The following is a 26,631-nucleotide window of genomic DNA, read 5'->3' on the forward strand; positions in this document are numbered from 1 at the left end:
TTGGATTGGCTTCTATGTCCATCTCAATAATGAAGACAGGAAACACAAACACAATATAGCCTCCAAGCAAATATATGACCCAGCTGAAAGGAAAGAAGGATCCCCAATATTCAGGTCTATAGCTGCTCCCCATCCTTTGTCTGACACCCTCATTAGTCCTTCCTCTGCTTCCCCACTCCTCAGCAAACTACTCCCCTGGAAAACATATTTATTGAACACTATATACCAAAGAGCTTGAGCTTTGTCTTGTCCTCTGGGGCATCAACCCAGGCAGGTTTCATCACCACCCTCTCCAAGAGTCTGGAGCTCCTGTCCTCTCCCTCTCCCTTTTCCCCCTTCAGATGTGACATACCCTGGCAGAGCCTCCCCCAGGTCATTACAGTGACTGTCCTGTGGTTCATCTGGAGGGCAAGTATGTGTTTTTTTCAGGGAGAAAAAAAGGTGGAGGATCCAAAAAAGGGTGAAGATTTACCTGAGATGGAATTGCATAGACAAGAGAACGTGGCAAGTATTCTCTGTTTTGGTGTTATAAGGTAATGATGACAGCTAACCTTTGTCACTTAATATGCTCCAGGTCCTGAACTAAGCGTTTTATTGGCAGTGTTTAATTTAATCCTCACAAAGACCATATGTAATAGGCAGAGTAGTGCTAAATGGCATGGAGTTTAAGAATTCAAGCGCTGAGGTTAAGTCTGATCCCCTCACCTACCAGCTATATGACCTTGGGCTGTTATTTAACCATTGAGCCTCAGTTCCTCATTCATAAAATGAGAAGAATACCATCTAGGATTGTTGGAAGGGTTGGGTGAAATGAGATTATGAATCTAAAGCATTTAGGATTAGAATCTGAGGAGGAGGAGGCGCTTTTTAAAATAATGATGCCCAGGCCCCTTCTTGGACCAACCAAATTAGAATCTTTAAGAGCAGGATCTAGCACTAATATTTTTTTAAATGTTTGCCGTGTGATTCCAAGGCAGGGAAGGTTGAGAAGAGTGAGCTAGAGGTCTTTCTTCTGCACACTCCAGTGTTTGCCCTCAGCTATGACTAACTGGCTTCTGCTTAAGAATGATGACAGAGCCATTAACTAACTACACACAGGGGGTAGGTTCCCTACATGTAACATCTCAGTTTATCTTTAGAACAACCTACTCAAGCAGGGACCATCCCCCTCATTTTACAGGATTTTCCCTGAGATCACATAGTAAGCAGAAGGCCCAGGATTTGAACTGAGGTCTGTCTGAATCCATGGCATGTGCTCTTCCCCCAACCCTGCACTGCCTCTCCAACAGCAGTTCTTTATGTGGGCCATTTGGCCTAGAGAAATGAGGATAGAACTAGATAAGCAAGCATAACCCCAAGCACTAACCCAACCAGACAATAGCTGGTGGTTATCTGGCCAAACCTGCCCCCCTCAGGTTGTTTTTGGGCTCTCTCATATGTTTTTAAAGTTTCTGAGTCAATTGCCAACATTTAGAAAGGAGATATCACCTAAAAGCTAGATTTCTAACTCTCCTTGAAAAATCAGATCTGGTAACACTGGCACCATACTCACAGGGCAACAATGAGCTGGTACATGCTCTCCAGTTCCCCTCTTCCTCATCAGGCCCTCTTCCCTCACTTATGCATCCTGACTGATCTCTAGGCACTTGATTCAGCCACCCTGTCTTGCATCTTCTACCTCTGCTAGAGCTGGTTCATTCCAGTGTGTGAGAAACAACTGTGTACATCTCTTCCCAACTCTTTGTTTAGTGAATCAAACTAGTAGCTTGAAGTAGACTGCTGTGGAAATATTCAACCCCCAGAAATGGCAAATGCTAATAACCAAGTCTTCTGTTTTTCTTTCTGAGAGCCAGTTTGCTAGCACACCATTATCTCTACTCTTCTCAGCCACTGTCTGGTATTCTGAGGACAGAGATGGGTTCTGAATAAAAAGTGAAGGCAACAAACACTTGAGAAACTGCACCTCAGCTCTGCTTAGCAATTGATTATACATTTCTAACCTTGTTTTTATAGTACTTCAATTTAACATGGTGGGTAGATACCCAGAACAAACCTCTTGATGAAAACTAAAGCTGGATAAGATTTTAAAATATTTTTTTAAATGAATCATTGAGCTGGCAAGAAAACCACGGAAACCAAAAACAAAGTTAAAGTGGGACCCCTGGGAAGTGAGCAAGCTCGTAGAAAATCTGTCAAACAATAGTATCATGAGTTTTCACATTGCCAAGGTGCAGGGGCTGAGAGACAGAAGATAAAGCCTCACGCCTCCACAAGATCATGAGCAAAATAAGAATCTGTCCCAATGTAAATTGATACAACCACTATGGAAAAGAGTATGGAAGTTCCTCAAAAAAATTAAAACCAGAATTACCATATGATCCAGCAATCTCACTTCTGGGTATATATATCCAAGAGAAATGAAATCATCTCAAAAAGATATCTGTACCCCACATCCATTCATAATAGCCAAGACATGGAAACAACCTAAGTATCCGTCAACAGATGCATGGGAAAAGAAGATGTGGTGTATATATGTAATGGAATATTCCTCAGCCATAAAAAAGGAAATCCTGCCATTTGTGAAAACATGGATGTACCTTGAGGGTATTATGCTAAGTGAAATAAGTCAGACAGAAAAAGGCTGTATGATCTCATTTACAAGTGTAAACTAAAAAAGCCAAACTCACAGAAACTGAAAGTAGATTGGTGGTTGCCATAGACTGGAGAATGGGGGAAATGGGAAGACGTTGGTCAAAGGGTATAAACTTTTAGTTTTAAAATGAATAAGTTTTGGTGACTATAGTTAACAATACTGTTGTATACGTGAAAGTTGCTAAGAGAGTAGATCTTAAATATTCTCACCACATACAAAAAACAAGTAACTATGTGAGGTAACGTATATGTTAATTAACCTTATTGTGGCAATCATTTTACAATATATATGTATATCAAATCATATATACCTTAAACTTACACAATCTTGTATGTCAATTATATCTCAGTAAAGCTGGGAAAAAATAATAATTTCATACAAACTAAAAATTTATGTATTATAAAAAGAAATTCGCCATAAAACTGGGACTCTAAAGAGCCAAAGTGAAGATGAATGTGAAACTGATCTGCTATGCAGAAGAGGACCCCCTACAGTTTGGTTGTCTTGATCCTGGTGCTGGGTGAATTTAGAAAAGATGTCTAAATCTTCCTTGAGAGCTCATAACTATGGTGTGGTCTACATGTAAGATTGTGACCCAAATTCATGATACCACAGAATTTAAAAATCTTAATGAGTTCAAGTTTTGGGTGCTCCAAACAACGGCAGAAGCAAACACAACACCTCTCTGAAGGAATATCTTGAACCTACACTGCTAAGGATGCAGATAAAGTTGCAGGAACAAAAGCTCACAGCCAGAAAACACAAAGCACACATGAAAGCAAGCCCCCATAAGTAAGAGCAGACAGAAACAAAACGTAGGGTCAGACACATGAAGATTTGGGGTACTGGGAATAAGCAGATGCAGAAAATAAGTGTGCTTAATGTATTTCAAGAAATAAAAGAGAAGTTTGAAAATATAAACAAGGAAAAAGAGTCTAAAAAAAAACTGAGTATTGCAATTTAGGTTAAAAGTTTAAAAAGCTGAGTGGATTTGAAATCAAAGTACTTCTTTCTTATTTTTAATTTTTTCTCCCCAACTAGATTTTGAGACACAAGCCCCTTGAAGACACAGGATCCAGGCTGAACACTTCATAGGTTATTGCTTGCCGGACGAAGGAAAGTAGTACTCAACTCTGCTTTTGAAAGTCAGCAATAAGAACTCAGTTTGTGACTACTTTTTCAATATTCTATTGTAATATCCAACAAATCACTTCTAAAGGAAAGAAAGACATGAAAGCAGACTTAGTGCAATGCTGCCAGTGACTGGCCTGCAGCAGATGGCATTGGGCTTGGTAAGTGGTCCATCTACTCCACTTCTCATCTTGGGAAAACTTGTGAAGTGAGCATGTGTCCATGTCCACTTGGTAGAAAATCTATTTTAAATGCCTAGTGATTGGAGTATTAAATACAAATTACTATAAAACATTGATGTGGTACTTAAAGAAATCAAGGCCATATGGAACCATTCATTGCTCTTCGGAATGTATGGCATCTCCCTGGTGCAATGTGGCATGTCCACTAACGTGTGAAGTTTTCTGGAATAGTCTGATACTAAAGCCCACACAGGGTATGATTTAGGGCTCAGGGGACATCAGATCTGATTTTTGCTTCTCCCAAATCCACACCTGGAAATGGAGCAAACCTGTGAAACAGGAAGATGACAGAGAAAAAATTTTACAGTTTGACAAAGTTTGCAGGTATGATTTGAAATTCTCAAGCCAGCAAGGTATGAGGCCTGTGCTTATGTTACAGTGAACCCTGGCTGTAACATAGAAAATACCACATAAAGCTACTACCACAGTTGCTGTGAGGATGGTGTATTTGAGCTTGAATGCTATTCATTAATGATGGTTCAAACATCTTAGGAGAAAGTTTTCCTTCACTGAAAGAACTTTTCTCTGAGTTCGGTTCTTCTTGGTGGCCTATCAGAGGAGGGTTGTTCATGGGACGTGCTTTGTGAGCCCACTCGGCCCACTCCGGGGGATGGAGTTCAAGGCGTGTGACCTAAGAGCGCCTGGGTTCTCACCAGAGAAGAAATTCTGGTCCGTGGTTAAATCCCCGCTTCTCAGAAGGTGGCTCTTCTCATGTTGGGAAAGGCTCACCTTCACTCTTTTTCCCGCTCCCTGGAGTAGCTCACATTCCTTTAACACATTTCTGTGCCCTCTTAAGGGCTACTTATGCTCATTTCTGGAAGGACACCTGATGCCGTCAAAATGGGTGACAAAATCGCTAAGTGAGACATATGTGAGGAGGAAGTGTCTAGGCCTCCAGCGTTAAATCTGAACCTCACGCATTTGCACAGCATTTTGAGTCCTTTGTTATCTCATTTCTCAAATGTATAATTTGGAGGCTTTTTTTTTTTTACACTTAAAATGACTTTCATAAAATCTGTATTTGGGAAACAAATAACTAAGCCAAGTGAATAATGCCATAAAAGAACACAATCTCCCAATTCATAATATATGCAAATGTCAAATCACTATGTAGTATACCTGAAACTAACATAATATTATATGTCAACTATATTTCAATTAAAAAAAAAAAACCATCATAATCCCTGGGATACCTGTCCTGTTTGGGGAACTGACCAAACCCAAGTACTTTTGGTCAGGTTTTCCTATTCTCCATGAAACTCCCTTTGGAGTTTGTGGAGATTTTGCCAACCAATAAAAGAATGAGGTTTGAGCTGGGCCTTTTTTTCCCCACTTTTTGTGCCATAAAAATATGCTGTTGACATGGATGGACCTAGAGACTGTCATACTGAGTGAAGTAAGTCAAAGAGAGAAAGACAAATATCATATGATATGGCTTATATGTGGAATCTAAAAAAAAGGTACAAAGGAACTTATCTACAAAACAGAAATAGAGTCACAGATGTAGAAAACAAACTTATGGTTACCAGGGGGTAACGGCGGGGAGGGATAAATTGGGAGATTGGGATTGATATATACACACTACTATGTATAAAATAGAAAATTAGTAAGGAGCTACTGTATAGCACAGCGAACTCTACTCAATACTCTGTAATGACCTATATGGGAAAAGAATCTAAAAAAGAGTGGATATATGTATATGTATAACTTGATTTTTTTGCTGTACACTTGAAACTAACACAACATTGTAAATCAACTACACTCCAACAAAAATTTTTTTTAACAAGTTGTTGAAGAGTGAATGGGCTGTCATGACAACTGACTGGAAGGGTTGTGAGTGACATGGAGCCTTAAGATGGGAGGGACTGGGGGCTGCACAGGCGGCCTTTCTCCAGTGGACAGGCAGTGGAGAGGAGGGCCCAAAAGCTAAGGGAAGGTCAGTGGCCTCAGAAACCATTGTCAGCAGGCCCCCAGACCTGATGACTCTCTGGGTTAAATGGCAAAATTAAGTTTCTTTATCTGCTGAGTAGAGAATCAGGCCTGATCTGAGGAAACCATAGGCAAAAGAATTCCATGAGGCCCAGACTAAAAGAGGTGGCCATTTTGACCCATTTCCCACCTAAAAATGCAATGTTATCAATAAATTGTTCTTCTCAAACTAATTGATCCCCAAGTGAACAATTAGAGTTGCATTCCTTTCTCAGTAGTATAAGACTTGTTTGTCTATATAGGTTTTAAGTTATTCCCCTCCACTTTTTCACAGTTGCTGTACATTAATACTGAAATTAGGCCAGGTCGAAATTCATCTGTCATTGTTTCTTAACTTCTGAATTCAAGAAATACTCAGGGGGCTTCCCTGGTGGCGCAGTGGTTGAGAGTCTGCCTGCCAATGCAGGGGACACGGGTTCGAGCCCTGGTCTGGGAAGATCCCACATGACGCGGAGCAGCTGGGCCTGTGAGCCACAATTACTGAGCCTGCGCATCTGGAGCCTGTGCTCCACAACAAGAGAGGCCGCGATAGTGAGAGGCCCGCGCACCGCGATGAAGAGTGGCCCCCGCTTGCCACAACTGGAGAAAGCCCTCGCACAGAAACAAAGACCCAACACAGCCATAAGTAAAAATTAATTAATTAATTAATTTTTAAAAAAATCTTCCAAAAAAAAAAAAAAGAAGAAATACTCAGAAGGTGAGAATGTTAGATGGCTTGAAAAATTCCTTCTGGAAGTCCTTAATGTTGTCTACTAATGCTACTTCATTCTGTCAGATATAAAAATTTATTAACCTTGAATGTCCCAACTTATCCAATATGAATCCCAGGCATTTAAAATGTTTTAAAAAATACTTATATTTTTTACTTGTCCTATATCTCTGAGGGTGGATCTCCCATCTCCCTCAGCATATACTTTTTTTTTCCACTTTTTATCAAGAAATCTAACCTGCTTTCAGAAAATCACAGAACAGTTGACAGTTTATGTAACAGTGCACAGTTTAATGAGTGGTTACCAAGAGAACACCCATATTAAAAAAGAGAGAGAGAGAGTGAGAACACCCATATAAGTAACACCTGGGTCAAGAAATAGAATATTACTAGCACCTTACAAATTCCTGGGGTGCCCTTCCCCATCGAAACCCTCCTCTCTCCCCCTCAAAGTAATCACTCCTAACTTTTGTGGTAATCATTTCTTTGCTATTCTTCATAGCTTTCCACCTATGTTTGCATCCCTAAACCCTATCATTTAGTTTTGCCTGGTTTTGATCTTCATATGAATGGAATCACACCACATATGTTCTTTTGTGTCTTGCTTCTCCCTCTTGATATTATGTTTGTAAGGTTCACCCATGTTGCTGTGTGCTGCTGTACGTCACTCATTTTCGTGGCCACATGGTACTCTGTTGTATGAAGAGTTATCTATCTATCCATAACCTGTATAGAGATATCTAAATTTATCTCTTGTAATATTGATGGCTAATTGGGTTGCTTCCAGTTTAGGGCAATTGTGACCATTGTTTTTCTGAACATTCCTAGGCGTGCGTGCATGAGTTTAGTATATACTTAATAAAGGCACTTCCGGGTCAAAGCCACGTGCATCTTCCAGTTCACTGAATGCCACACAGTTCTCCAAAGTGGTTGTACAGTTTACACTCTCACCAACACAGTATGAATGTGCGCCTCATCCACACTCTCACTAGCACTTGGAATCGTTGGACTGTTTAAATTTTTAATTTTCTTCTTTTAGTGATGATGGATTTAAACAATTTAGATGTAATTAAGATTAATTGGGCAACTGCTAAGACGCAGTGCCTGGACTAGGAGTTTCTGTACATATTTAATCATCATTAATCACAATAGCCCTATAAAAGAGATGATGTTCTCCCCATTTCGGAAATAAGGAAACTGAAGCCACAGCCGGGAGTTTCCCAGCTGAGGCCCTCACAGAGCTGGGACTGGAACCCGGGTCTGGTTCACTGTAAAGAGCACGGTCTCTCCACATTATCACGCAGTCCCCCCTCGCCATCATCTGGAAGACGGTTGACTGGGTTGGAGTGCCTCCTATGGCCCACCTAAGGCCTTTGCTGGGGGCTGGGCCCTGGCTCTGACCTCACACATGCCCAGCTCCAGATAACAGATCTCACCGCCCAGAGGAGACATTACAGGAGGTTTCCGCTGCACTAACCCGGCAGAACCACATTTCTCTTGTTATAAAGGATTCCTCTTAAATGCTCTTTAACTAGCTTATTCTGTTTCGTTTAATGCCCTTCTAGAAACTCACTCTTCTCTTTCAGCTTCAGCCTTAGTCCTTTTGCAATGGGATTTTTCCCTTCCAGACTGAGCTACTTGAGGGCAAAGACTGTGTCTTGATCCCTTTTTTAAAAAATCATGGGGACTTCCCTGGTGGCACAGTGGTTAAAAATCTGCCCGCCAATGCAGGGGACACAGGTTCGAGCCCTGGTCTGGGAAGATCCCACATGCCGCGGAGCAACTGGGCCCGTGAGCCACAACTACTGAGCCCGCACTCTAGAGCCCACGAGCCACAACTAATGAGCCCGCGTGCCACAACTACTGAAGCCCATGCGCCTAGAGCCTGTGCTCCACAACAAGAAAAGCCACCGCGATGAGAAGAGCGGCCCACGCACCGCAACGAAGAGTAGCCCCCGCTCGCCACAACTAGAGAAAGCCCGCGCACAGCAGCGAAGACCCAATGCAGCCATAAATAAATAAATAAATTAATTAATTAATTTAAAAAATCATGTTTGGGGCGGTGTCAGTCAAAAGATACAAAGTTTCATTTATACAAGATGAATAAATTCTGGAGGTCTTACAACATGCGGCCTATAATTAACAATACTGTATTATACACTTAAAATTTTGCTAAGAGGGTAGATCTTCTGTTAAGTGCTCTACTATGAAAGAAAAAAATCTAATTTAAAAAACAACAACCCAAAACGAAAGAAAGAAATAGGGTGGAAATAAACTTTTGGAGGTGATGGTCTCATGGGTGTATACTTATCTTCAAAGTCATCAAGTTGTATGTTAAATATGTACAGCTTTTTTTGGTCATACCTCAAAAAATGGTTAAAATAGAATAAAATAAATTATAAGTTGAATGCCCAGGTCAGAGATCAACATGGGAGAAAGAACACAGGGACCAGGAGATGTGGCTCCCGTTCTCTGCTCCATCCTCGAGTCACTCAGGCCTTTTGACCTTCCTCAGTCTCAATTTCCTCTTCTATAAAAACGAAAGGGCTGACGAGAGAATCTCAGAGGCACTTTCCAGCGCTAGCATCTGTGACTGTGTTAATTTCTTCAACAAGCACTTATCTAACACCTTCTGTTTCCACCCTTTTACAAACAAAACTTCTGGCCCATATCATTGATACTCAGGTAAAATGCCATGGAGCTGTTTTGTTTTCCCTTGTTTCATGTTCTTGGGTATTTGTTATTTCTTCATGGTTTACCTATTTCTAACCTTTAGATTTAGCTCTTTTTTAATCAAGGGCCACCTTTGCTGTTTCCCCAATTGATTGTGAGGCCAGGGATTGTGTCTAGCTTGCCTTTGTCTCTTCAGCACATAGGAGGCACTCAACAAATGGAGAAGGAAAGAAGGAAGGACAGGAGGAAGGAAGGGAGGACAGATCTTTGGAATCTTCCTATACCTGTGATATCACTGAGCACAGATAGTCGCTATTTAAACTACACTCCCTGCTCATGGAGCTGCCATTGGTAGCAGGCTCTGACCTTTTACTGTATCAGCAAATCATCAGAGCTATACAAAATTACATTACTTTTATTGAAGCCTTTTGCAGGTACCTAATGTAATCATGGCCTTGATAAAGGATGCCAAGTGCTCCTGAGTGCAAAGGAGAAGAGAAAAATATTATAGCAAAGTTACCAGACTCATTTGGCTCCTAACCATAGAAAATCTGCCCTGGAGGATCCTTATTTCTGCTGAATTGGCATTACTGTATAACAGCCTGCTTTCTGTTCGTTTGTGTTAGTGTGTTTTAGAGATGCTCTTTAGGAAGGTCTAATTTTCTTTACCTGGGTCCAGCTCTGGCCCTGCCAACTTCCTGGTGACCCGTGATTTACTATGAATATGTCCCAATTACACTTGCTTCCAAAGTTGCCACCATGTCCCTAACTCAAGTGTAAAATACAAAATTCTTGTTTGCTCAACCGTGTTTTCCCGTGCTTAGCCAGAGTGCCCTCCTGCACTCATGTGACAACCCCTGGCCCTTGGAAAAAGAAACCTATGGACTTCTGGACCTGGAGTGGGGAGGGGGAAAGGGGCAAGGTGGGGGGAGGGATAGACTTGCCAACACCAAGCCCCCACCCCACTCCCCAAAGTCTAACCACTGGCTGGTTTTGGAGCATTAATCAGGCTGCCTGATTTATTTTTTCTTTACCACTTAGCTCTAAGGTATCCAGGGGAGGAGGACTAATCTCTAGGTAGAAAGGTGAATTCCTTTTTAAAGCACTGGAATGAGCCTGTAATAGAGCCAGACTGCCTTCAGGCTAAGTTTCTCTCTACAAGGTTTGCCTTTCTCAAGCCAGCCAGCCCTTGGAGAGGTTCTGAGGGAAGACCCCGTTTCAGTGGGGAAGGCAGAGAGAACTGTCTCAGCTCTATACCAGGTGAGGCCAATGAGGAGTTAAGGTCCTGGAGTAGGGGAACCGGTGGGAAACAGACATGACCATCTAACTCTTGCCCCTTTTGGCTCCCCTGGAGCACATCACAGCAGATGCTGTGTGTCAGGCCCCAGAGTTGATTATGGTACCATCCCTCCTCACCTTCTCCCCTCCCCGCCGTCCCTTTCTACCTCCTCTCCCCACCCTCATAGTCCCCAGTTATTCAGCAACAGAACCTTGTGGGTGGAGGGTCCGATGTCAAGTGCCACGTCCTTGCCTGTTTGTCCCAAGGTTCTCAGCCTCCCAGTGCTGTGCTAACGCCAAGGCTCTGAGGTCAAAGCTTCTGTGGGCCCATTTTTAAAAACTAGATGATAGATTTCTTAAGGGTAGGGATACATCTCAGCCTTTATCCCCTCCTGGGTTTACAGGAGCTGTTACAACGGCTCTGCCAATATCCTCCAAACATTGTCTGAGATTGAAAAACAGTATCTCACACATCCATGCATTACTATTTTTGAATGGTATTTAGGCACCATTGTAAACACTTATTATGAATTTTTCTCAATTCATCAATAATAAAGTAGAGCCACAATCATGGGAGAGGCCTTGGCTCCTTTTGACATTAAAAGGGGGCCCTCATATACAGAAAGGTTGGGCAAAAGATATCGACGGATGTTTTTACCTGATTGACTGCTGAGTATCCCCATTCCCAGATCCCTGGCTTCCTATTCTTTTGTGATGAAGCTAAGGAAAGATGCCAACACTCTCTCATGCACAAGGGGGTTCTGCGTTATTGGGTGATGAGCTTGATGTCTTTGCACTTCTGCCTTAGTTGACCTGCAACTGTTGTCATAGGAAAGATTCACCTTGGGGGGAAATACCCCTTTTTAAAAAGAGATGAGCAACTGATAAAGCCCTTAACATCTATTCCGGGTTTTATAACCACAACCACTGCCCACATTCTAATCTTGCATATCTTTTTTTTTTTAAACAGACATTTTTCACAGTTCTAGAGGCCGGAAGTCCAAGATTAGGGTGCCAGCATGGTCTGGTTCTTTTTTTTTTTTTTTTAACACCTTCATTGGAGTATAATTGCTTTACAATTGTGTGTTAGTTTCTGCTGTATCACAAACTGAATCAGTTATACATATACAAATATCCCCATATCCCCTCCCTCTTGCATCTCCGTCCCACCCTCCCTATCCCACCCTTCTAGGTGGTCACAAAGCACCTAGCTGATCTCCCTGTGCTATGCAGCTGCTTCCCACTAGCTATCTATTTTACATTTGGTAATGTATATATGTCCATGCCACTCTCTCACTTCATCCCAGCTTACCCTTCCCCCTCCCCGTGTCCTCAAGTCCATTCTCTGCGCCGTCTTTATTCCTGTCCTGCCCCTAGGTCCTTCAGAACCATTTTTGTTTTAGATTCCATATATATGTGTTAGCATCCAGTATTTGTTTTTCTCTTTCTGACTTACTTCACTTTGTATGACAGACTCTAGGTCCATCCACCTCACTTCAAATAACTCTATTGCATTCCTTTATATGGCTGAGTAATATTCCATTGTATATATGTGCCACATCTTCTTTATCCATTCATCTGTCGATGGACACTTAGGTTGCTTCCATGTCCTGACTATTGTAATAGAGCTGCAATGAACATTGGGGTACATGACTCTTTTTGAATTATGGTTTTCTCAGGGTATATGCCCAGTAGTGGGATTGCTGGGTCATATGGTAGTTCTGTTTTTAGTTTTTTAAGGAACCTCCATACTGTTCTCCATAGTGGCTGTATCAATTTACATTCCCACCAATAGTGCAAGAGTTCCCTTTTCTCCACACCCTCTCCAGCATTTATTGTTTGTAGATTTTCTGATGATGCCCATTGTAACCAGTGTGAGGTGATACCTCATTGTAGTTTTGATTTGCATTTCTCTAATGATTAGTGATGTTGAGCATCCTTTCATGTCTTTGTTGGCAATCTGTATATCTTCTTTGGAGAAATGTCTACTTAGGTCTTCTGCCCATTTTTGGATTGGGTTGTTTGTTTTTTTGATACTGAGCTGCATGACTTGCTTGTATATTTTGGAGATTAAACCTTGTCAGTTGCTTTGTTTGCAAATATTTTCTCCCATTCTGAGGGTTGTCTTTTCATCTTGTTTATGGTTTCCTTTGCTGTGCAAAAGCTTTTCAGTTTCATTAGGTCCTATTTGTTTATTTTTGTTTTTATTTCCATTTCCCTAGGAGGTGGGTCAAAAAGGTTCTTGCTGTGATTTATGTCATAGAGTGTTCTGCCTATGTTTTCCTCTAAGAGTTTTATAGTGTCTGGCCTTACATTTAGGTCTTTAATCCATTTTTAGTTTATTTTTGTGTATGGTGTTAGGAAGTGTTCTAATTTCATTATTTTACAGGTAGCTGTCCAGTTTTCCCAGCACCACTTATTGAAGAGGCTGTCTTTTCTCCATTGTATATTCTTGCCTCCTTTATCAAAGATAAGGTGACCAGAGTTTGAGAGGATAGGTGTTAGCTCTTCTCTAAATGTTTGATGGAATTTGCCTGTGAAGCCATCTGGTCCTGGGCTTTTGTTTGTTGGAAGATTTTTCATCACAGTTTCAATTTCAGTGCTTGTGATTGGTCTGCTTATATTTTCTATTACTTCCTGGTTCACTCTCAGAAGGTTGTGCTTTTCTAAGAATTTGTCCATTTCTTCCAGGTTGTCCATTTTATTGGTGTATAGTTGCTTGTAGTAATCTCTCATGATCCTTTGCATTTCTGCAGTGTCAGTTGTTACTTCTCCTTTTTCATTTCTAATTCTGTTGATTTGAGTCTTTTCCCTTTTTTTCTTGTTGAGTCTGGCTAATGGTTTATCACTTTTGTTTATCTTCTCAAAGAACCAGCTTTTAGTTTTATTGATCTTTGTTATCATTTCCATCATTTCTTTTTCATTTATTTCTGATCTGATCTTTATGGTTTCTTTCTATCTGCTAACTTTGGGGTTTTTTTGTTCTTCTTTCTCTAATTGCTTTAGGTGTAAGGTTAGGTTGCTTATTTGAGATGTTTCTTGTTTCTTGAGGTAGGATTGTATTGCTATAAACTTCCCTCTTAGAACTGTTTTGCTGCATCCCATAGGTTTTGGGTCATCGTGTTTTCATTGTCATTTGTTTCTAGGTATTTTTTGATTTCCTCTTTGATTTCTTCAGTGATCTCTTGGTTATTTGTAGCATATTGTTTAGCCTCCAAGTGTGTGTATTTTTTACAGTTTTTTTTCCTATAATTGGTATCTAATCTCATAACATTGTGGTCAGAAAAGATACTTCATATGATTTCAATTTTCTTAAATTTACCAAGGCTTGATTTGTGACCCAAGATATGAGCTATCCTGGAGAATGTTCCATGAACACTTGAGAAGAAAGTGTATTCTGTTGTTTTGGGATGGAATGTCCTATAAATGTCAATTAAGTCCATCTTGTTTAATGTGTCATTTAAAGCTTGTGTTTCCCTGTTTATTTTCATTTTGGATGATCTGTCTATTGGTGAAAGTGGGGTGTTAAAGTCCCCTACTATTACTGTGTTACTATCGATTTCCCCTTTTATGGCTGTTAGCATTTGCCTTATGTATTGAGGTGCTCCTATGTTGCATGCATAAATATTTAAAATTGTTATATCCTCTTCTTAGACTGATCGCTTGATCATTATGTAGTGTCTTTCTTTGTCTCTTGTAACATTCTTTATTTTAAAGTCTATTTTGTCTGATATGAGAATTGCTACTCCAGCTTTCTTTAGATTTCCATTTCCATCCCCTCACTTTTAGTCTGTATGTGTCCCTAGGTCAGAAGTGGGTCTCTTGTAGACAGCATATATATGGATCTTGTTTTGTATCCATTCAGCCAGTCTGTGTCTTTTGGTTGGAGCATTTAATCCATTTACATTTAAGGTAATTATGGATATGTATGTTCCTTTTACCATTTTCTTAGTTGTTTTTGGTTTGTTTTTGTAGGTCCTTTCCTTCTCTTGTGTTTCCTGCCTAGAGAAGTTCCTTTAGCATTTGTTGTGAAGCTGGTTTGGTGGTGCTGAATTCTCTTAGCTTTTGCTTGTCTGTAAAGGTTTTAATTTCTCCATCAAATCTGAATGAGATCCTTGCTGGGTAGAGTAATCTTGGTTGTAGGTTTTTCCCTTTCATCACTTTAAATATGTCCTGACACACCCTTCTAGCTTGCAGAGTTTCTGCTGAGAAATCAGCTGTTAACCTCATGGGGATTCCCTTGTATGTTATTTGTTGCTTTTCCCTTGCTGCTTTTAATATTTTTTCTTTGTATTTAATTTTTGATAGTTTGATTAGTATGTGTCTTGCCGTGTTTCTCCTTGGATTTATCCTGCCTGGGACTCTCTGCACTTCCTGGACTTGACTATTTCCTTTCCCATATTAGGGAAGTTTTCAACTATAATCTCTTCAAATATTTTCTCAGTCCCTTTCTGTTTCTCTTCTTCTGGGACCCCTGTAATTCGAATGTTGGTGTGTTTAATGTTGTCCCAGAGGTCTCTGAGACTGTCCTCAATTCTTTTCATTCTTTTTTCTTTATTCTGCTCTGCAGTAGTTATTTCCACTATTTTATCTTCCAGGTCACTTCTCCGTTCTTCTGCCTCAGTTATTCTGCTATTGATTCCTTCTAGAGAATTTTTAATTTCATTTATTGTGTTGTTCATTATTGTTTGTTTGCTCTTTAGTTCTTCTAGGTCCTTGTTAAAAGTTTCTTATATTTTCTCCATTCTATTTCCAAGATTTTGGATCATCTTTACTATCATTACTCTGAATTCTTTTTCAGGTAGACTGCCTATGTCCTCTTCGTTTGTTTGGGCTGGTGGGTTTTTACCTTGCTTCTTCATCTGCTGTGTATTTCTCTGTCTTCTCATCTTGCTTAACTTACTGTGTTTGGGGTCTCCTTTTCGCAGGCTGCAGTTTCATAGTTCCTACTGTTTTTGGTGTCTGCCCCCAGTGGGTAAGGTTGGTTCAGTGGGTTGTGTAGGTTTCCTGGTGGAGGGGACTGGTGCCTGTGTTCTGGTGGATGAGGCTGGATCTTGTCTTTCTGGTGGGCAGGACTGCGTCCAGTGCTGTGTTTTGGGGTGTCTGTGAACTTAATATGATTTTAGGCAGCCTTTCTGCTAATGGGTGGGGTTTTGTTCCTGTCTTGTTAGTTGTTTGGCATGGGGTGTCCAGAACTGGAGCTTGCTGGTCGTTGGGTGGAGCTGGGTCTTAGCGTTGAGACAGAGATCTTTGGGAGAGTTCTCGCCGATTGATATTACGAGCGGCTGGGAGGTCTCTGTTGGACCAATGTCCTGAACTCGGCTCTCCCACCTCAGAGGCTCAGGCCTGACACCTGGCCGGAGCACCAAGACCATGTCAGCCACATGCCTTAGGCTTCTAAAAATGCATCAAGCATCCCCTGCATAGAAGTCTGATTTTCTTCTGTTGGAATTCACTTTCCAGTCCTTGAAGATTGGCTCTATTAGGTCACTCTTTTGACGCTCAGCAAGGCTCTAATCTTGCATATCTTTAAAAAATTAAATAGTTGCTGAAAAGTGAATCAATCACCTCAGGGATGAGACCCAAGCTTGCAGCATTTTTCTCCTGAAAGGGTTGTTTTTCAGAACAATCTTGGGAGGCAAAACTGGGGCTTGCCAAATCAGTATTTGGGGCCCCAGTCAGTATTTGTGTCACTGTTTTGCCTGCGTGAACCCAGGTCCACTACGTGTCCTGAGCCAAATGTCATCCCAATGCTCCTGACACCCTTGCTGTTGCCATCCTTGTTGCCATGCATGCGATGCTGTTTGACATCAGTCTCTCTGCAGGGGTCACTGTGGATTGTCATTAACCTCCTGGCTGTGGGCTCCCTGCTCTTGATGCCACTGGCTGCCAGGTACCCTGGATCCCTGCAAAATGGCCAGTGGCAGGGCACCCCTGAGCTCACTCAGTCACACCGCAGGGCCCATCAGGCTGTGCTCAGGGGCTGGCAGCTGTCCAAGCACTAGATTACAGACTTCTCCGAGCTCCCAGTGCATGACCCCACCAATGCCTCCTTGTTCCAAAGTCATTTTGTACCAATGACACATCTCCACTTTAATTCTATTTCTCAAGTTCCTTTCATCTGAACCACCAGACTTTCTCCCGATGCCCAATCCAGAAAACATGCCAACTGAAGAAAGGTTCATTCTTAGGCCAGGCTTTCCGGGTCCCCCAGAAGCCAGTCAGAGTCTGCTCCGTGACTGCACTTGGAGAAAGCCAGACGCCTTGAGACACCCTACTCATCAAGGCCCGAGCACCCTGCCTACTCCTCTAGGGCCTTCATCCTAGTAACTCTGGAGTCTTCAGTTCGTTTTAATTTTCACCTCCCAGCCACCATGTGTAAGGCATTCAGAGGGTCAGGATGGGAACAGAAAGAACTTCGGTAAAGTTTCAAGAAGAATCCCCTGATTAAAATGAAAATACATAGTGACCACAGTTATGTTGCTTCTCTCCCAGCCTAAGATGCCAAGAAACACAGCGATGTGTATGAGATAGGATGAAGTTATTCACCAGAAGGAGTAGCCCAAGCTGGCGGAGCAGCCGGCCAGAGGCTGCACCCTCCCCCCACCTCTAACCTCACGAGGCTCCTCTAAGCACAGAGACTCCACGTTTCCCTGGTGAGGACAATCAGATACCCTGAGAAAAGAGAGAAAGTGAACACGAAGGACCAGGAAGAGACAGTCTCTAACTGCCACACACGGTTACGTACAAAGTTTGTTCAGACCAGAATTCATATTTCTCGTCATCTCAGCTGAGCCCGTGAGGGTTCATGAGACAGGTGTTGCCTTCAGGTGCGGGGAGTTGAGGCTGAGACAATCAGGTGGGGTCACAACAAGACTGAGGTCTCAGCCACAGCACCCGTCTCCAAATCCATCCTTCCCAGAATCCCCCTGACAAAGAAAATGTCTTTCTCCACTACCTCTGGCACTTGTCAAGAGGCAGCTCTTTCTGGTGAGTGTTCGTAACTCAGTTGGTGTCACTGTCTTCCTTAAGTAGAGAATGATGTCAGAATTTAGGGATCATCCCAGGGACCACAGCCACCTGAATCCCAGGCATTTCACTGTTCCCGGAGGTTCCGGGAAGGTCGGACACACGTGGTGCCCTGACACCAATCTTCCCAGAAAAACACCTTTCACCTGCGACACTCAGGGCACTTCTCTTACCTGTTTTATCGCAGTGAGGTAGGCCACAACCAGGACCCCCACTTTGCAGATGGAGAAAGAGAGGCAGAGGGCAAATGAAGAAGCAGAAACAGGTCTCCGTCCCTGGTGGTTGCATTCACTATCAAACTTCACAGCATCCACTTATTTGAGTCCGCACCTCTTATTGTTTTACAGAAAAAAAGTGATTTCTCTCCTTACTAACTTACCCCATACAGGGAGCTGGCCAGGCACTGGCAGGTTGTGGTTTTCCTAAGTGGAGCAAGCGACCCCAGGGCCTTCTTCTGCGCAGCCCAGAAGTCGCAGGTCTTTGCCTGTTTTTACTGATCTCCTCCTGCCATCTTGTGGCCAAGAGCTGAGCATACATGCGAATTCCGATCATTTCCTTTGCTCTGAATTATCAGTCTCTGTCCCTCGCAATCCACACCCTGGGAGGGAAAATCCACTGGACCCATAATTTATTTACTCCTTAGAATGAAACAGGTGAAAAGAAACTGATTGTCTGAGAACATGGTAAAGTTACCAAAAGGGAGGCGGAAAACATCAGATGCCAACTTTTAGCAAGTTGATCTTTTGCTGAAATTGGGTAGCTGAGGTGCCCTGAGAATCGGGGCCCTCTCATTAACTCAGCTTTGCTCTGAATGCAAAACTAACTAGGATTCAGGACAGATTCTACAAACAAGTCTTAATTTAACCAGCAATGCAGCCAGCCCATTAGTGATATTCCAGAACATTTATGATGCCTCTGTTGCATAGTTCGGCTAAATTTACTATTCTCTCATTGTTTAAATTGGGACTGTTCATGTTTTAAGTAACAGCAAATATCAACCAAATCAAAGGAATTTCTTGGCTCCTATAACTGAAAAAAAACAAAAGTGGGGGAAAACCCAGGCACAGATTGATCCAGAAGTTCATGTTGTATTAGGCTCTGGGTCCAAGTCTCTGTGATTCTTTCTACTCTGATCTCCACTGAATGTTGGCATCAACCCTGGGCTGCAGAACTCACTGTTAGCATTGCCAGGGCAGGCCTCATATCTTCAGGCTACATGGTCCAAAGAGAGATAGGATCTCTCTTCTAGTAGTGCCCAGAAGATCCAGGAAGCTTCCTGGTCAGAAGTCTGTGGTAAATATTTTCCCCTCTTTGTGAGGACCAGGCTGGGTCCTGTGCTCACCCCTAAGTCAATCACAATGCCCAAGGGGAATGGGATCCTCTGACTGGTGTAAACCAAACAGGGGCCACTCCTGGAGTTGGAGTGGGATCAGTCTCATGCAGCACCCTTGGCTGTCACAAAACAAGGTGGGGCATTGCCAAAGAAAATGGGTAATTTTCTGAATTTTGATGGAGGCAAAGGAATAGATGCCAGGGAGGTAGCCCATACAAGTGTACTACACTAATGTGTGGTCTCCAGTGTTTTTCACTATATACTTCAGTCAATAAACATGATGCAGGGGCTTCCCTGGTGGTGCAGTGGTTAAGAATCCGCCTACCAATGCAGGGGACACGGGTTCGAGCCCTGGTCTGGGAAGATCCCACATGTCGCAGAGCAACAAAGCCCGTGCACCACAACTACTGAGCCTGCACTCTAGAGCCCGCGAGCCAAAACTACTGAGCCTGTGCTCTAGAGCCCGCGAGCCACAACTACTGAGCCCACGCACCTAGAGCCTGTGTTCCGCAACAAGAGAAGCCACCGCAATGAGAAGCCCACGCACCGGGATGAAGAGCAGACCCCGTTCGACGCAACTAGAGAAAGTCCGCGCACAGCAACGAAGACCAAACACAGCCAAAAATAAATAAATAAAATACATAAATTTATAATAAATAAATAAACATGATGCATATTTTGCTACCAATGTAACTACCACTAATGTAGCAATATATGTGTACATTATAAAACAAAAATATATTTTAAAGGCTGAAATAAAAGAAAAATTGTAAATAGTTGTTTTATGTTATTTTATTTATTAACAGGGTTCAAAAGCTCTTTGCCATCAAGACTGTGATTGGAAATACTTTATTCTCTTTTTTAAAATCTTAGCTTAATACTTTATGATGCAAAGCCCTAGCCTTTTTTTTTTAAAATTTTTTAATTGATGTATAGTTGATTTACAATGTTTTGTTAGTTTCAGGTGTACAGCACAGTGATTTGGTTATATATATATATTCTTATATATATAACATATATATTCTTTTTCAGCTTCTTTTCCCTTATAGGTGATTACAAAATATTGAGTATAGTTCCCTGTGCTATACAGTAGGTACTTGTTGGTTATCTATTCTATATATAGCAGTGTATGTTAATCCCAAACTCCCAGTTTATCCCTCCCCATCCCTTCCCCTTTGGTAACCATAAGTTTGTTTGCTATGTCTGTGGGTCTATTTCTGCTTTGTAAATAAGTTTATTTGTAATTTTTTTCAGATTCCACATATAAGCAATATCATATGATATTTGTCTTTCTCTGACTTACTTCACTTAGTATGATAATTTCTAGGTCCATTCATGTTGCTGCAAATGGCGTTATTTCATTCTTTTTTATGGCTGAGTAATATTCCATTCTATATACGTACACATCTTCTGTATCCATTCATCTGTCGATGGACATTTAGATTGCTTCCATGTCTTGGCAATTGTAAATAGTGCTGCAGTGAACATTGGGGTGCATGTACCTTTTCAAATTAGAGTTTTCTCTGCATATATGCCCAGGAGTAGAATCACTGGATCATATGGTAACTCTATTTTTAGTCTTTTAAGTAACCTCCATACTGTTCTCCATAGTAGCTGTATCAAGTTACATTCCCACCAACAGTATAAGAGGGTTCCTTTTTCTCCACACCCTCTTCAGCATTTATTATTTGTAGATTTTTTTGAAGATGGCCATTTTAACAAAAATTTAAGAAAGTAAGTTTATAGAAGTATGTCAGGTAGTTAATAAAATGTTTTTTTCTGGATTTTGGATGTTTGTGGCATTTCTCAGCCTTTGAAAATTTCTTATGACTTAATTATAAAACAAATTTATTAATGTGTTATAATTATTTATACAGTAATTTTCTCATTCTAAGTAAATATTCACTTTCATACTTAATTTTACATTTGGAACCTTAAGTGGGTTCCCCCAAGTTATATAATCTCCAAGTCCCACAAAACCTTGATTCAAGCCTGCCGATGCCCTGAGATTTCAAACCCAACTCCTGCCCTTCTGCACCCCTCTGCCACTTGAGTGGTGCAAGTTGTCCCTTTCAAACCTTGTTTTTACTTTTGATTGTCTCACAAACCAGCTGTTCTTTCAATTAAATTTTCATGTTAGGGCTTTCTGAATTAATGAAGTTTATACTTATTTAACACTGAAATCTCACTACTGAAAAAAAAAATTCCCAAATTTGGAGTTATTTGTATTTCAACACTCACTTTCATGTCCCACAGTGAAATGCTTTGACAACATTCTGTCAGGCTGCTTTGCCACACCAAAGGCCTAGTCTTAAGTTTATATCTATACTTGGTTTTAATGGCTTTTATAGAAAAATGAGATACTGATATGTAGATTCAAATTAGGAAAATTATATAATTATATTAATGGCTGCACTTCCTAATTCTTGATACTAGTTTTTCAGTTCTACCCACCATTTACACAGGTTTTTTTCCCATCTCCTTGATACCAAAAGGTTTTTTTTTTTATACAAATGAACCCTTAATTTGGAAGATCATAAGACTTTATGTTTTTAAATGTGTAGACGTGGGAATTTTTATAGATGATGTCATTTTTGGCCACAAATCACATCTTGATGCAATATTCCCAGACATGTTCAAATTGTTCTCTTTATAGCAGCAGTTACAGTCGTTGTAAAGCTGCTTCTTTCTCACTCTTATTTTTAAAATATCACCCATTCTTTCAAGGTACTGTTTTAAAAAATACTCATTAGTAGCATACTACTAAACTACTTATCACAGGAAAAGTTGGCAAATTTATAACAATTAAGGTTTTTTCTTTTCTTTGTCAAAGAAAAATGCATAACTCATCTTTAAGTCCAAAAATTTCTTTTAAGCACTTTGACATGAGCAATTCAAAAACCTCTATGTGGTACAAAAGTTTTTCATGGCCACGTCTATCCTCCACCATTTCATTTACAAAATACTGTAAAGATTCTCTTACTGAAAGGTCTTGTTTTTATAAAAGTAGCCACGTCAATGACAACCTGCAACACTAAACTGTAGCGAGAGGTGATTCATTGCTGGCGAATGGACAAGTGAGGGAGCCATTGTCAGGTCTCAGCACTGTGGTTGCCACCTCGCCCTAAGGACAAGTCACGTGACTCTGGCTGCCTGCCAGTGGACCTAGAGAGGCGCTAAGGGAAAGCCAGATTGCGAAAACAAGTAAAACAATTTTTATTTCTAAGTTTTTAGTTTATTTCTAAATTTTAAATAATCAATAAAATAAAAGAGAACTTCCATGCTTTCTTCCTGCATCTCAGGGTTGTCATGTGCTCCTGTGGTGTGCACTCCCCCCAGTTTGGAGACCACTGCCCCTTGGTAGTACTTTCAGGATGCTGGTCATGCCTGTCCCGCACCAACCATGGATTTCTAAGCTTCTCAGGAGCAGGGGCTGTGCCTGGTCCTTCCCATCCCTCCGGAGAAACCAGCACAGGGAGAGCAAAGCTCAGCTGCTCCGTGATGCTGGATTGATGGATGACTGCATTCTGCCAGCCAGGGGTCCTAGGTTGTGCAGATGCCCGTGCAGACCCAGCTGGGATAAGGCTCAGAGATGAATAAATCCCAGGCTCTATTCTTTTTTTTTTTTTTAATTTATTTATTTTTGCTTTTGATTTTTGGCTGTGTTGGATCTTTGTTGCTGCGCGCAGGCTTTCTCTAGTCGCGGCGAGCGGGGGCTACTCTTCGTTTGTGGTGCATGGGCTTCTCAATGCGGTGGCTTCTCTTGTTGCAGAGCACGGGCTCTAGAGTGCACGGGCTTCAGTAGATGCGGCACGTGGGCTCAGTAGTTGTGGCTCACGAGCTCTAGAGTGCAGGCTCAGTAGTTGTGGCGCATGGGCTTAGTTGCTCCGGGGCATGTGGGATCTTCCTGGCAGAGCTTGAACCTGTGTCCCCTGCATTGGCAGGCGGATACTTAACCACTGGGCCACCAGGGAAGCCCCCAGGCCCTATTCTTGAGCCTTCCTCATGTACTGGGGTGAGGGATGTCTAAACATGAGATGTCATACAACCCAGGGAAGAATGAAGTAGGAGCTGCTGGAGAAATGCAAGAAGGGGTGCGGGAGAATGGAGTAAAAGACTTTTGGTTCTCATTCATTCTCCTTAGAAGGATTACAAAAGGCTTCCTGGGGGAGGTGGCATTTTGTTCAGTGGTATAGTTTTTTGTACCATTGAAACAAGGGGAAAGGATAGAGAGAAGAGGATGAAGTGGCCTTTAGGAGATGTCGTCAAGGAGGAGTGCCTGTTGGGAGAAAGTATAGGTGGAGGAAGGAGAGCTCACCATATCACTCCCAAGGACAGACTAAAAAATTCCACGGGTGGTGGGCTGGAACATTATAGTAGCATCTCCTCAGCATTCCAGATACATTGGAGTTTTAATAAAAGTGTTTGCCTAATGGGTAAAAAAAGTCATTAGATGTGGACTCACAGATACTCTTCCTCTTTCTCCCACATCAGTAATATGGTCCTACCTTAGGGAGGCAATAGCTTCCCTCTGTCTAGAATGCCCTCCCCAGAGGGTCACACAGCTGGTCCCCATGTCATCTGGGGCTCCACTCAGATGTTGCCTTCTCAGAGGGCTTCTCTGACCCCCTAACTGAGGGGAGAGCGCAGGCACTCTCCATCACATCACCCTTCTTTTTTGTCTCAGCACTTAAGACCCTGATGTTTTCTTGTTTATTTTTATAGTGATTTGTTAACTACTGTTCCCTCCACACTTCCCCCCCCCCCACATACAAATATAAGGGTCAGGGCTGCTGTGCTCACCCAGCACAAGTATTGAGTGAGTGACTTCACCCAGGTCCTATTAAAATACTTGTTATAAGGTCATGTTGATGAAATGGTCCAACTTGAGATTACCCCAAATCCACTTATGGGAAAAAAGAGAGGGGGAGGGAGACAGAGAGAGACAGAGACAGAGGAATATAAGAGAGTGGGAACTGCTCCAGTGAAATCTGATGTACGAGGTTACCAGGCAAATTTAGTTTAACTCCTATTTAAATCTAATTAATTATTTTCTCTTACTTCGGTTAAATAATCTTACTGTGTTTTATGCGCCTCTCAAAGATGCCTTAGGTTATAGAGAAATGTGGTAGAACTAATAAATACATTAAAAATATTTGGGGTATGTAACTTTTGAGTATTTGATTTCTCCACAGATTTCTTGAGGAACATTAAAGGTATTATCTTTGTTTCTCAATTTTAGTTAATCCCAGTTTCTCTGAGAGCACTTCTTTGAAATACAGATTTCTAGGCCCCTCCACTGAAGATTCAAATTCATTAAGTTTAGGGTGGAGTCCAATAATCTGCATTAAGCTTCCCAGGTGATTCTGCTGGTTCAACAGGTTTGGGAAACCATATATAAATGATCTTATACCATCATCTAGAAAACAGTATCAATGGTTCATTCTACTGCTTGAAAGTTCTGTAAGGAAAATAGTGTTAAAGAAATGTACGATTTTACTTACAATTTGCTGATTATAATGTTGACACTAGGCCAGACTCTCCCTGAACGTGCAGGACACCTCAGGGGGCCTCTTGGGTGGCCGAGGGCCTTTGGCCTCCCTGGGAGGAGAGCAGTGCAGGACCTCAGGCTCTTCTGCACCCTCAGCATCACCAGCAGACGTGCCTGGGCGGGGGGCACCCTGACCCTGTTACCTTCCAGAGAGCAGGAAGCACTCTGAACCCTTCCCTTCCTGGAAGAGGCTGCTGCACACAGACATGGAGTGACCATGACTGACAGGTTCTTAATGTGGTGTCCATGGGCCCCACAGGAATCCAGGCAATGGCCTTGAGGGTCTGTGTGCAGAACTCGGCCGCGTTTCCGTTACCTTGAGAAGAGGCTTCTGAGCATCCATCCTAGGTTCTCAGTGGAGGCCACGACTCAGCTTAAAGGAGGCCGTTTCTTCACAGCATCACAGGGCCAACTGGCCGCACTCCTCGGCAGCCCCACCCCACAGGGGGAGGTTTGTGCTGGGGAGGGACGTGGGGCCCCCCTTACGCTGCTGCAGAAGAAGCACAAACACAAACACTCCGGGCAGCGATCCGCAGGAGGAAGCTTGAAGGTGGAAATGGGCTGCCCCAGCCAGGGTCTGGGGGCAGGAGTGCAGGGGTGACAACAGCTACCATCTGGGCCTCCAAGTTCATGGGCAGGTTCCTCAGGTCGCCTCTCTCATTCTTCAGAGGGCACTAAAGTGTCAGCCTGAAAAATGGGGAGGAATGGGCATCCCTGTGACCCAGCACAGCTCTCAGGAGGACCGTCATAGACGACAGTTACCATCAGACGGATGCCGGCTGTGTCACATGCTCGTCCCCAGAACACCTGCGAGATAGGTGTCCTTTCCCGGTTAGGAACATACCAGGGTCACGCGGCCGTTGACGGGCAGAGCAGGCACTTAACCCCAGGTCTGTCTGACTCCAAACAGCAAGCTAGCCCCCTTGGATGAGTGAGAAAAACCAAGGTCCGTAGGCACTGGGCTTTGCTGGGACTCAAGCCAGCCGGCGTCTCCTGGTCCTGGTCCGGACCATCCTACCTCCCACGGAGCTTGGCAAGAGGAGGAAGGAAAGCAGGAACCGGAAGCTGTGCTCTGCAGAGGACGAGCAGGCGGAGGCATGCTGTGAATGCAGGGAGAGAACAGGTGTGAGGACACCCTCTCCTCAGCCTCGAAACCCCGGGGCACAGTTTCTGGCCTTGAGGCAGAATTGAAGGGGCTAAAGCCCAGGGGCACAATCTGGGGATGACCCGGAGCCTTGGAGGAGAAAGCTCTTCCGGAGCCAGGGGTCAAGGTGAGTCTAGAGGCCACACCCAGGCTGCAGACCCAGTTCAGCCCCGAATGAGGAGCCGGGCCCTGGGCCTCACTAGGAGCTGTCACACCAGTTCCAGCAGGAAGAAGGACCTGCTCTCAGCTGGCATCAGAAAGCCACCCTGGAACCCTCTATCTGGTGCTCTGACCCCAGCTCTGAGTATCACTGTCCTGCCCCTCTCCTCTGCCCCCTGAAGGGCTCCTCTCCCGCCATCTCCCAGCAGCTCCTTCTCTTCCTCCTCACAGCGTGGGTTACGCTGCAGGTGTAAACCACCATGAGGGTGTAGCTCACCCATACGCTGGGTGTCTATTTTGCCCCAAACTGAATGTTACCTCATCATACTTTGAGGATTACCTTTGTGCTGTTAAATTATGTCAGTACCACAAAGGTATAAGCAATTATTTTTAATTCTGTAGACTATGTTACTCTAATCAACAGAAATCAACTGATGCTTCTTTAGCAATTGAATTTAATATTCTTCATGTTACAGAATTTGGTAAAAATATGATAGGTTATTAGTGCAAAACAAGGGGCACGTTTTGATGACATCAGCAGTTTTCACACCATGCACCCTGAATTTTGGGTTCTAAAGATGAACTGTGAAGTCTGGGAGGACCACATTACATCCCAGTTCTCTCTGACCATTCAGAAGAATAACATTCAGGTCATTATATCTCCCTCTTCTGAATTTCCACTTAGTAATTTCTCATAGTATTTATCTCACTCTGCCCTGTGTATTAGCACTGTGTATCCA

The 26,631-nt window shown here is 42.6% G+C and overlaps 1 protein-coding gene across 9 annotated transcripts in view; it reads right to left on the reverse strand.

The window, feature by feature from the left end:
• Nucleotides 1-3,817: 3,817 nt before the first annotated feature.
• The window catches only part of AFG1L (AFG1 like ATPase), a 260,517-nt gene continuing 237,703 nt past the window's right edge, over nucleotides 3,818-26,631 (reverse strand). For 7 of the 9 annotated variants that reach the window (XM_082404818.1, XM_082404817.1, XM_082404816.1 and 4 more), the window contains one exon: nucleotides 3,818-25,688. The gene's annotated coding sequence lies outside the window, so the exon portion shown is untranslated. The remainder of the gene's footprint in view (nucleotides 25,689-26,631) is intronic. The other 2 variants (XM_082404812.1, XM_082404813.1) reach the window with 2 other exon arrangements.

Source organism: Balaenoptera borealis (genome assembly GCF_965194805.1).
Source record: "Balaenoptera borealis genome assembly, chromosome: 9".
Lineage (NCBI taxonomy): Eukaryota > Metazoa > Chordata > Mammalia > Artiodactyla > Balaenopteridae > Balaenoptera > Balaenoptera borealis.